Genomic DNA, 10,474 nt, shown 5'->3' on the forward strand with positions numbered 1-10,474 from the left:
CTTCTTCTTTATTCTTATTCTTCTTTTTTACCTTTTATATATTTGTTACAGGGTCTCACTATGTACCTGAGATTCACAGTGATCCTCCTGTTTTCAACTTCTGCAGATCTGGAGTTACAGGCATGAGCCACCATGCCCGTTCTCTGTGGCTGGCTCAGAGAGCCCAGGCATGGGGCTGGAGTGGCATGTGGTACTAGTAGTTGAACACTGGTCCTTGCGCTTGCCTAGGCAGGTACTTAGTCCATTGAGCTATCTCACTGGCCCATGTGTTTGCTTTCTTCACATCTATGAAGCACAGGTATATATTTAATGTAGATTAATTCCAAGGTATATATTTTTAAAATTTTGTCACTTGTGATTTTGGATTTCTATATAAGATATCATTGCTTAGTTCAAATTAATGAAAATGTAACCTTATGTCTTCCTGTATGAGTTTCACAGCTTCAGTTTTACACTTACAACTTTAAAATAGTTTGAATGAACTTTTTTATGTGGCATGAGCTGGGGATCCTATTTCATTCTTTTTATGTAGATACTCAGTTTATTCAGCTGCATTTTAAAAAAATAATCTTTTTTCCCTCTCATTTAATTATCTTGACAGCTTTGTTAAAAAATAATTGACCATAAATATAATAGCTTATCTCTGAACCTTGTCTTCTATTTATGGCTTTGGGGCCAATGTGAATATCATACTGTATGATTATTTATCTGTGCTGTAACTTTTGAAATAAAAAAATGGACTTTTTCTGTTTTGGTTTTTTAATTTTTAAAATTTTATTTTATTTTATTTTGAAGAGTAAAAACAAAAGCAAAAATAAATAGAAACAGACAGAAACAGGGTAACACACAAATACATATGGTACAGATTTGCAAAACAAGGATAGCTAATTAACAATAGCTGTTATATTATCTATTTTTTATAGTCAAATATTTGAATATTACCAGATGCTTTCAAGAAACCTTAATTTTTTGTCTTTTTTACTTATTAAAATTATTTTAAAGACAGTATAATAATAATTGATAAGACATTAAAAAGAGTGCATATTTAGAGGACTAAGATGAGAGATACTCAAGCATGGCTTTTGCTGTCGGTGCAGTTGTTTGGATGACAGATATCATCTAAACGGAGTTAGTCAAGGTGAAAATTATTATAAAATTATTTTTGACTAAACATTAACTGCTATTCTCAGAAAACTGATGTAAGTTAATAGTACATTCATCTCAGCCATCCTGTATCTATTTGCATCATTTTCCCCTCTCCTTTTTTCTTTTCTCTCATTTTTGTTGTTTAATCCTTAAGTTCAATTTCTTTCCATATTACTATTTCTATTACACCTTTTAGATTTATTTATTCTTTCAAGTTCTTACTCTAGGGAGACAATACAACATTTTCACATGTGGGTCTAATTTATTTCACTTATGAGTATAGTCTCTAGTTGTATTCCCTTACCTATAAAGGCTTTGTGTGTGTCTTTCTTTGTAGTGGTATAGTACTTCATTGTGTAAAAATGCCACATCTTGTTTACCCATTCCTCATGTGATAGTCATTTTATTTGTTTCTAAGATTTGGCCATGACAAATTGTGTTGCTACAAACATGGGTGCATATATATATCACTATGGTATGGGGTTTTCAGTTGTTTTGGGAGAATACAAGGGGAATAGCTGGATTGAATTGGATTTCTAGTCCTAGTTTTTGTTTTGTTTTGTTTTGTTTTTTTGCTTAGTTTTCTTTTTTATTTTCTTGTGCAGAGTCTCACTTCACAGCCCACATTGATAGTGATCCTCTTGATTTCTGCCACCCAAGTGCTTGGATTACAGGTGCACACCACCACACCAGGACTTAATCACCGGCTCAGCGTACCCAGGGGTGGGGCCAGCACGGCATGCAGAAGTCCTAGTTTTTTGAGGAGTCTCCACACTAAATTCCATAGTCATTGTACCAGTCTGTTCTTTCTTAATACAAATTGGATTTTCCCAGTTTGGGTCCCCTGCATTTCAATTTCAATTTTAAGATCAGTTTGTCAATAATTGAGAGGGAGCAGTTGAGACTTTGGTAGGAATTGTACTGAATCTATTGATCACTATGAATGGCTTCCCATCCATTGCAAGGGTTATCATTTTTCAATCAAGTTTCTTTAAATTTTTCATAATGTCTTATAGTCATCAACAGTTACTTCTTATACTACTTTTTATATCTATATATTTTATTTTGTTTCAACTTCAGTAGAAATGAGAAAGTATAAAAATTTAAATTTCACTTTCTGATTATTTATTGCTGGGATACAGAAATAATGCCAAATAATATATAATCTCTCTCTCTCTCTCTCTCTCTCTCTCTCTCTCTCTCTCTCTCTCTCCCAAGTTGGTCTCAAACCCTTGGGCTAAAATGATGCCTATCATCCTGTGAATTGCAATTAGCTATAATTTTGCTTCTTATTTTATAACTGGTGTGCCTTTTGTTTCTTTTTTATTGCCCAGCTACAAAGGTCAGCCCTCCCAATACAATATCAAATAAGAGTGAGAGGATACAGCTTTGCTTTGTGAATGTCTAGAAGGAAAACATTGTTTTCTCCATTAATTATAATGTTTTCCTTCTATTCCAACAACGTTGACTATTTTTCTCAGGAAAGAATATTGCTTTTCTTTGACGTTTTCCTTATTTGTTGAAATGATCATGTAGCTTTATTCTTTGCCCTATGAACATGTTGCCAATTCTTGTATATTAAAGCCTGACAATATAAAATAAATCTCGATTTGCCATAGTGCATTGTCTTTTTAATATGCTTCAGGATTCATTTTGGCAGTATTGTACTGAGAATTTGACATCCGTAGTTCAAAAAGATGTTAATTTATTGTTTCCATGGAATGTTTGTGTTTGGTTCCATTATTATGATAATACTGTCTCATAGTACAAATCAGTACTATGAAAGTTCTGGTTAATTTGGGATCTCTCCTCAGCACATACTCCCATGAGTCCTAATGTGCCTCTCTTACAATGGAATCTTATGGTTGCTCATGTGCATTGATGTGGTATGTCAAGGGCCTAGTTCAGTATGGTCTCAGTCCATGTGTACTACTTTGTAGGTTCTATTCTGCCATCCTGTCATCCTTCACTGGCTCTGTCACCCATAACCACTCCTAGAACATCACATGGAAGTGAATCCTAAACCTTCTGGGGAGATAGGCCACAGGAGGTGATTGCTTGGGATTATTCTAAAGTTCTTGAACATAATTGAATCTAGATAATTCAGACCAAACACTGAATACAAAAGAATCATGGTTACTCAAGGTCGTTTGTCAATTCTTATGGAACAGCCAGATATAATTTATTTTTTAAAGAGAGTACAAAGAAGAATTAAAACAGAAAAATTTACAAGTGATACACATATTCAAAGTCATATGCATTTAACAGCATTTGTTGTAATACATTTAACAGTATTTGTTGTCTTCCAGTGAAATATGTGCATGTGACATTGTCAGGAGAAAGAAGAAAAGGAAGAAATCTATGAGAAATTAAGAAGAGAAAAAGGAGAAAAAGTTGAAAAAAGGAGAAAAAACAAAGCACTACTGCTTCTTTCCATAGACCAGCAGAAATGCACAGTACAATTGTCCAAACTGTCCTCTTACATACATAGATAAATCTTCTTCCTCATTCTATCTCCTGTTGTTTTCAACTCAGTAACTCTTTCCTTTTGAATAAGTTCATTCGCTTTTCCCAGTATCTATTGTACCCTTCAGATTTCATTTTTCTTTTTCAAGTTCTCACACGAAGGAGATAATATAATATTTGTACATGCAGGCCTGATTTATTTTGCTTAAGAGTATGTTTTCTAGTTGCATCCATTTATCAACAAAAGTCTCAAATAGCTGAATATTACTCCAGTGTGCAAAAACACATCTTCCTTATCCATTCTTCAGTTGATGGGCATCTGAGTTGCTTCCAAGATTTACCTATGACAAATTGAACTGCTATACACATGGGTGCACATATTTCACTGTGGTATGAAGTTTTCAGTGTTTCTGGAAATATAGCCATCCTAAAACTAGACCCATGCCTAGCACCGTGCTCAAAGCTACAGTCAAAATGGAACAACGTAATCTGATATAGTCCAGTAGATCATCATAATAATGGGGTATCTGCAGGAATGGCGATGTCAGAAGTTGTTGACGTGAGCCATTTACAGCTAAGCATATTAATATGGCTTTATTTTTATACCTTGTTTTCTTCCTGCTGGAAGAAGAAGATAAAGCAAGACCTATAAAGCAAAAATGTAACTTTTCTATCTGACAAGGTCAGTCAAATCCCTCAGAATTTACCCTGAAACCATGTACAGTAGTTTGTAGATCTTTTGTAAGTGTCAGCCGTGTGGATGACTCATGGCTGTTGCTTGACCAATTTACTCTCTGTGAAAGCCTGAGAGAGAATGAAAACATTCCTTAATGTTTTCTCTCCTGGTTATTTCCTTAAGCACACTCCACATCGTTGATCACTTTCCTCTGTGGTTCAATAATTTCCTTGAACAGAAAATTTGGAATAACACTGAGTTAGAGGATGTTACAGTACAAGTTCTCTTATGTCCTGAGACCTCACTGATCTGGAATGGCTAGGGCCAAAATGTTGGCTATCTTTGTAGCTCTTCTTTTCTTCTAATTTTTTAGTCTGCAAACTTAAGTTGTTAAACCTCCAGAAGAGAAGCTTAATGACATTATTACCCTAGAATGTAAGCAGTTGAGCTTAACATTAGTATCTGTCTGAATATCAAATGCCTTAGATATACCTACTATATTTGAATGTCAATGGAATATCCATCACTGACAAAACTAAACAAAAAGAATATAAATGAAGGACTATTCTGTAATGAAAATAATATATATCTATACATGCAAATTAGTCAGGATAGATATAGAACTACTTTCTCTTAGTTCAATGAGAAGAAAGATTTATACTAATAGTCTTTAGACAAGATATCATGTCTGCATCTTGTACTATGAAGATTACAATGTACAATATATTAATCATTTTACCTTTCCTACTAACCTGCTTTGAAACTGTCTCATTGCTATTTCTTTATCAATAAAATTAATGTTTTAAAATTGAATCAAATATTTAAATATTAAAACAGAAACACTAAATTTTCTGGAGGAAAATGAAATTAGAAATCTGAAACACATAGGGATAGGTAGAGAGTACACAAAAAAACTGAACTACACAGGAAATACTTTAAAATATCAACAACTGGTATCTCATGTTTTTGCATTCTCTGTACTTCAAAGCAAATCTTCAACAGATTAAATGGACAACCAACAAACTGGGAAAAAATTATAGGTAACTATCCATGCAACAAAACCTTCTATCTAAAACATACAAAGAATTTTAAAAAATCAGGACCTCCAAAATCAAAGACTCAACCCAACAATGGGCATCTGAGATGTATATACACTTCTCAAAGAAAAAACACAAATGATAAATATATGAAAAAATATTCAACATCACTGATCATTTGAGAAATGCAAATTAAAACAACATTGAGATTCCATCTTACCCCTGAAATAATGGCTAACATGAAGAATTCAACTAATAACAAATTCTGGAGAGGCTGTGGAGAAAAAGGAATCTTTCTGCGCTGTTTGTAGGAATGCAGACTGATACAACCACTATGGAAATCAGTGTGAGATTCCTTAAAAAGCTAGGATTGGTGATCCCATTCATGCTAGCTATCCTCTTCTGGGTATTTTTTCCAAAAGAATTGAAAGCCAGATAAATTTTTGATGATATTGAAACTTACATAAAATGCACACAATGTACTTGAAAGGACCAATAGATCTGGGAGGAACCATGTCACACTACTCCAGGAAAAGAACTAGAGAAGAAAATCACTGGTCAGTGCTAAAGAGTCTCATTAGATTGGATTCCAAGGTCTTCAAGATTAGTTAGAATGGAGATACAGAAGGAAAGTGTAGTCTGACTTTAAATAACTTTTAGGAATATTAAGCAAAATCAACTCCAAAGTACAGAAAGGCAACGAGCTGTGTAAGAATAGAAAGCCTGTCTGGTTAGCATAGAGTAATCAATGCTAAAGGTTTAGGTTCTGAATCCATTAGGCCATGCTGAAATGAGGGACATAAGAATACAGAGTAAGCTCATATTAAAATGAATTTCTTTTCTGAATGTTTCAATTTAACAATTCTATAGGAAATTTCCTAACTTGTTGTTAGGTTCTAGAATGAAGCTTCTACTTGCCATATCTTCAATTGTTTCTAATTGTCAAAGTCAACAATTAAAATATAATGAACCTCATTTTTCTTTTGTTTGCACTTCCTTTTTTATTCATTATTTGATTTGATTTATTATTTTCTTCTAACAGTGAAAAACTAACATAACTTGACTGCTAATCTCTTTTTGTCTGTGATCTCTTTATTAGTTTCAGTGTAGAATTTGTTGATTTTACTTAATATTCCTAAAAGTCATTTAAAGTCAGACTGCACTTCTCTTCTGCAACTCCATCCTAACTAATCTTGAAGACCTTAGAATCCAGTCTAATGAGGCTCTTTAGCACTGACCAATATTCTTTTCTTCTAGTTCTTTTGCTGGAGCACTGTGACATGGTTCCTCCCAGATCAACCTGTTTTTTTAAAGTACACTGCACACATTTTATGGAAGTCTCAAGGATGAACACCCTAGCTCTGAACTAAAATCTACATTTGGATCTTCCTATGTTTATTTGTTTAATAAAATTACTTGCTTGGAGTTTCTAAGAATGTCCTATGTGCAACAAAACCTGAAACTGAATCCCTATGGTGTTATAGTTAATCTTCCTGAAGAGCTGAACTACTGAGCTTAAAACTTGAACACTGGAAATGCAGGCTAGTTGCTTTATTAATTATTTAAGTGAAGGATACACTGCCCCTAAAGAGAAAGTGTCTGGGAAAAAATTTTAAATCTTCTGTTAATAAGAAGACACATAGACATTTGAACAACTAAATCTTAAATAAGACCTTGGCAAAAAGTTGTTATTAAAAAGTACATAAAGTAAAATTAAATATAAACTCACTGTAAGAAGCAATATGTCTGAATGATATTTGTGGCATTTTCTAACTTATGAAATAATTTCCACTTCAATTTAAGAAGAATGAAAGCTGAGAAGGATAAAAAAAACGATGTTATGTTTCCAGGTAATTCTCACAAATAATTACACTATTTTCCACCAGGAATTAAAAGTAGGGCAGAGCCAGAAAAATATAGTTAAGAAATGTGAAATTTTTGAGGCATGTTTCCAAGGTTGTAATGTTTTAAGGCATATAAGACTTTAAAATCCTGTAAACAAGCTATCATTGGACAGAAATGTAAATTTCATTAGCAGGGTTAGAATTGCTAATTTCTTCAGTAACTCTTCACTGCTTCTCCAATAATAGTGACAATGATCTGAAGAGATCCACTATGGTCTCCAGATAATGTGATAGCGCACAAGGCTGTGGTGCATTCTCTACAGGCGTTCTATATTTGCAAAGATAACAAAGAAGGCTGTAAGGGGCCTATGGCTAGCACTGTGGGAGGCACAGTGGTGCAATGCTCAGAGGAGTCAAGGGAGTCAAGTAGCCTGCTAGGGTTTGAAACCTGACTTTCCTTCCTTATGTTGTAGCACTGGGGAATTCTCTCAGGGGCTGTGTCCTCCACTTTTCCCCTATATAACATATATCATAACACCCTGCTCATGAAGTTAAGTCTAGGACAATGTATGGAATATATAGTTGCTCTCAGAAATTGTCAATCATGGTAGTGATATAAATACATGTATAGTGCTGTCTGGAGGGAGATTCCCTTTGGGTCACAGTCAACTCTGCTGCTGATGGTTTGATTTTATTGTTCACTCACTCTTCTCTAGAAAGTAGTGATTCTCATTGATGATGTTATTTTGTTTCCAGATACTGTTTCTTATGTGAATTAGTGTCAGAGATAGGATCTACTTGGATGAGTCCAACTCATGGAAAGGGCCAGGATTGGGAAGAGTGTGGAAAATGTCAAGACCTTAATCAAATGTGCTGAGGTTCTAGAAAGTGTCCCTCTACCATCTGGAGAGGCAGACAAGAAATCAAAACAGTAGGTCTTACAGACTGAATATGCAGACAGAAAGAGCTGTGTCAAAGGGAAAGGTGATGCATTCAATAGCATTCTTGTCACTGGGACAAAATATCCAACAGCTAAAACTTAAGACCAAGGCATGCAATGATGGTCAAAGTTTTAAGGGTTCAGTCTATGACTATTGGGCTCCAAAGGAGAAATAGCATGGCAAAAGAGCATGATGGAGCCACCTTAGAATGCATGAGAAGCAGAGAAGGAGAACAGGTAGAGGAAGAAATACAGCCTTCAAAGTCATGAGTATAGTGGCCCACTTGCAACTGGGCCACACTTCCTACCAGCACTAGGACATTTGAACATCATTGGGTTAATCACCCTCAATGATCCAACCACTTCTCCAGGAGTCTTAATTCAGACAAATTGACAATTAGATTAATTGGCACAAGATGTAAATCTTTGAACATTAAGTTGGCTTTCTTTAATCCTCGGGTGAGCGAGTATTAGAAAATGCTTCAGAGGACATTTAAGGGTATGTCCTGCTGTGTTTGTAGAACTCTTTCCCAATAGGCCTTTTTATTATTTTAATCTTTTAAAAAATATTTATTTGGGCCAGGGAGATGGCTCAATGGAATAAGCACTGCCCTGGAAAGTACAAAGGCCTGTGTTCAATCCCCGGTTTCGCCAAAAAAAATTAATAAAAAAATAAAAATTATTTATTTATTTGATACAGGGTCTCACTATGCAGTTCAGACTCCTAGTGATCCTACTTTCTCAACCTCCCCAGCTCTGGGATTCAGATATGTGCCATGTCACCCAGTTTCAGGGCTGGTATGGCATGTGGTCCCCAAGGTCAAACTCAGGTCCTTGTGCTTTCCAGAAAAGTGCTTAGACTAGCAAGCTCTCTCCCTCACTACAACAGGTCTTTTTGTTTATGTCACATCACCAAGATTGCAACATCTGGCAGGGCAATGGATGAGCTCTTCACCTGAAGGCAGACATGCACAGTTAGGCCCAGTGTCCCGTTATGTCAGGTCAATCCAGAAATGACTCCAAGAACAATTCTTCCAGGATTAAATAGTGACAGCTAACCTGTTAACAGGGAGACAGGAATAAGATTGTGATTATGAAGGACAGGTAGAAACAAGGGGTGTTCAGGTATAGACAAATGGTTGTGTAATAAGTGGATGATGTGAAACAGTAAGCAGTGTTTCTGCCAGTGATGGAGAGATAAGCTCCCAAGATTTAGCTCTTATGAATAGCTAAACATTTACATCATGTTCAGTCTATTATGCCCTGATATTTTGGAAAAGTATATGAACAAGAGCTACCTCAAAATTCAAACAAAAGAATAAGCTTATAAATTACACAATGTACAACGCACTTTGTAAAACTTAACTATCCGGAGTATTTATTCTTTGCTGTTTTAGTATGGCCAGGGTGTAACTATTATTAAAAGTAAGGACAATGAAATATTTGCATGACGGCTGGTGAGATAGCTCAGTGGATTAAGTGCCTGCTTAGGTAAGTACAAGGACTGGGGTCTGATCCCCGGCCCACCATGCCATGCCAGCCTTACCGCTGTGTGCACTGAGTCCATGGCCTCTACCTGGCATTAGTGGCACACACCTGTAATCCCAGCCCTGAGGAGGCTAAAAAAAAATCACTATGAGCCTAACTGCATAGTGAGATCCTGTACTGAATACACTAAAAAAGAAAGAAATACATAGGTGATTTTAAGAATATTTTTCTGGTGACATTTTCGAGAGTTAAACAGAGCAAACCAAATACATATGTAACTGATGGTTGATAAATTGCTGAAAATATAAAGAAAGAAGAAATGAAGATTTTTTTCAGTTTTTATTAGAACATATTTGCTCTATGTGATGGTTGCAATCCTCTTGGGAGCTAGCAGATAGACGTAACATATCTTGGCTATATTTTCTTCCCCTGTCCCTTCCCTTCCTCCGTATTCTTTCAATCTCTTAATACCATTCCTATCTGAAAAAAGTATATCTCCTTATTTTATTTTCTCTATATTTTTATCTTTATTTGTACTTCATGTTTCTCATATGAGAGAAATTATGTGATATTTTACTCTTGTGTTTATTTCACTACACATTATGGTATCCTCTTTCATTCATTTGTCCACAAGTGACTCAAGTTTATCTTTCTGCATGGCATAATAGTACTCCATTGGGTATAAATACTGCATTTTCTTTATCTACTCATCTATTGATGGGCATATAGGTTGCTATTATGAAGATTTAGCTATTATGAATTGTGTTGCTATAAACACAATGCATGTATCACTGGTGTATTTATCTCTTTCAGGAAGAATCTAGTAGAGGAATAGCTGGGTCAAATGGAATTTCTAGTTTTAACTTTGTTTGAATAT

This window comes from Octodon degus, unplaced genomic scaffold, assembly GCF_000260255.1.
Source record: "Octodon degus isolate 3935 unplaced genomic scaffold, OctDeg1.0 scaffold00002, whole genome shotgun sequence".
Taxonomy (NCBI): Eukaryota; Metazoa; Chordata; class Mammalia; order Rodentia; family Octodontidae; genus Octodon; species Octodon degus.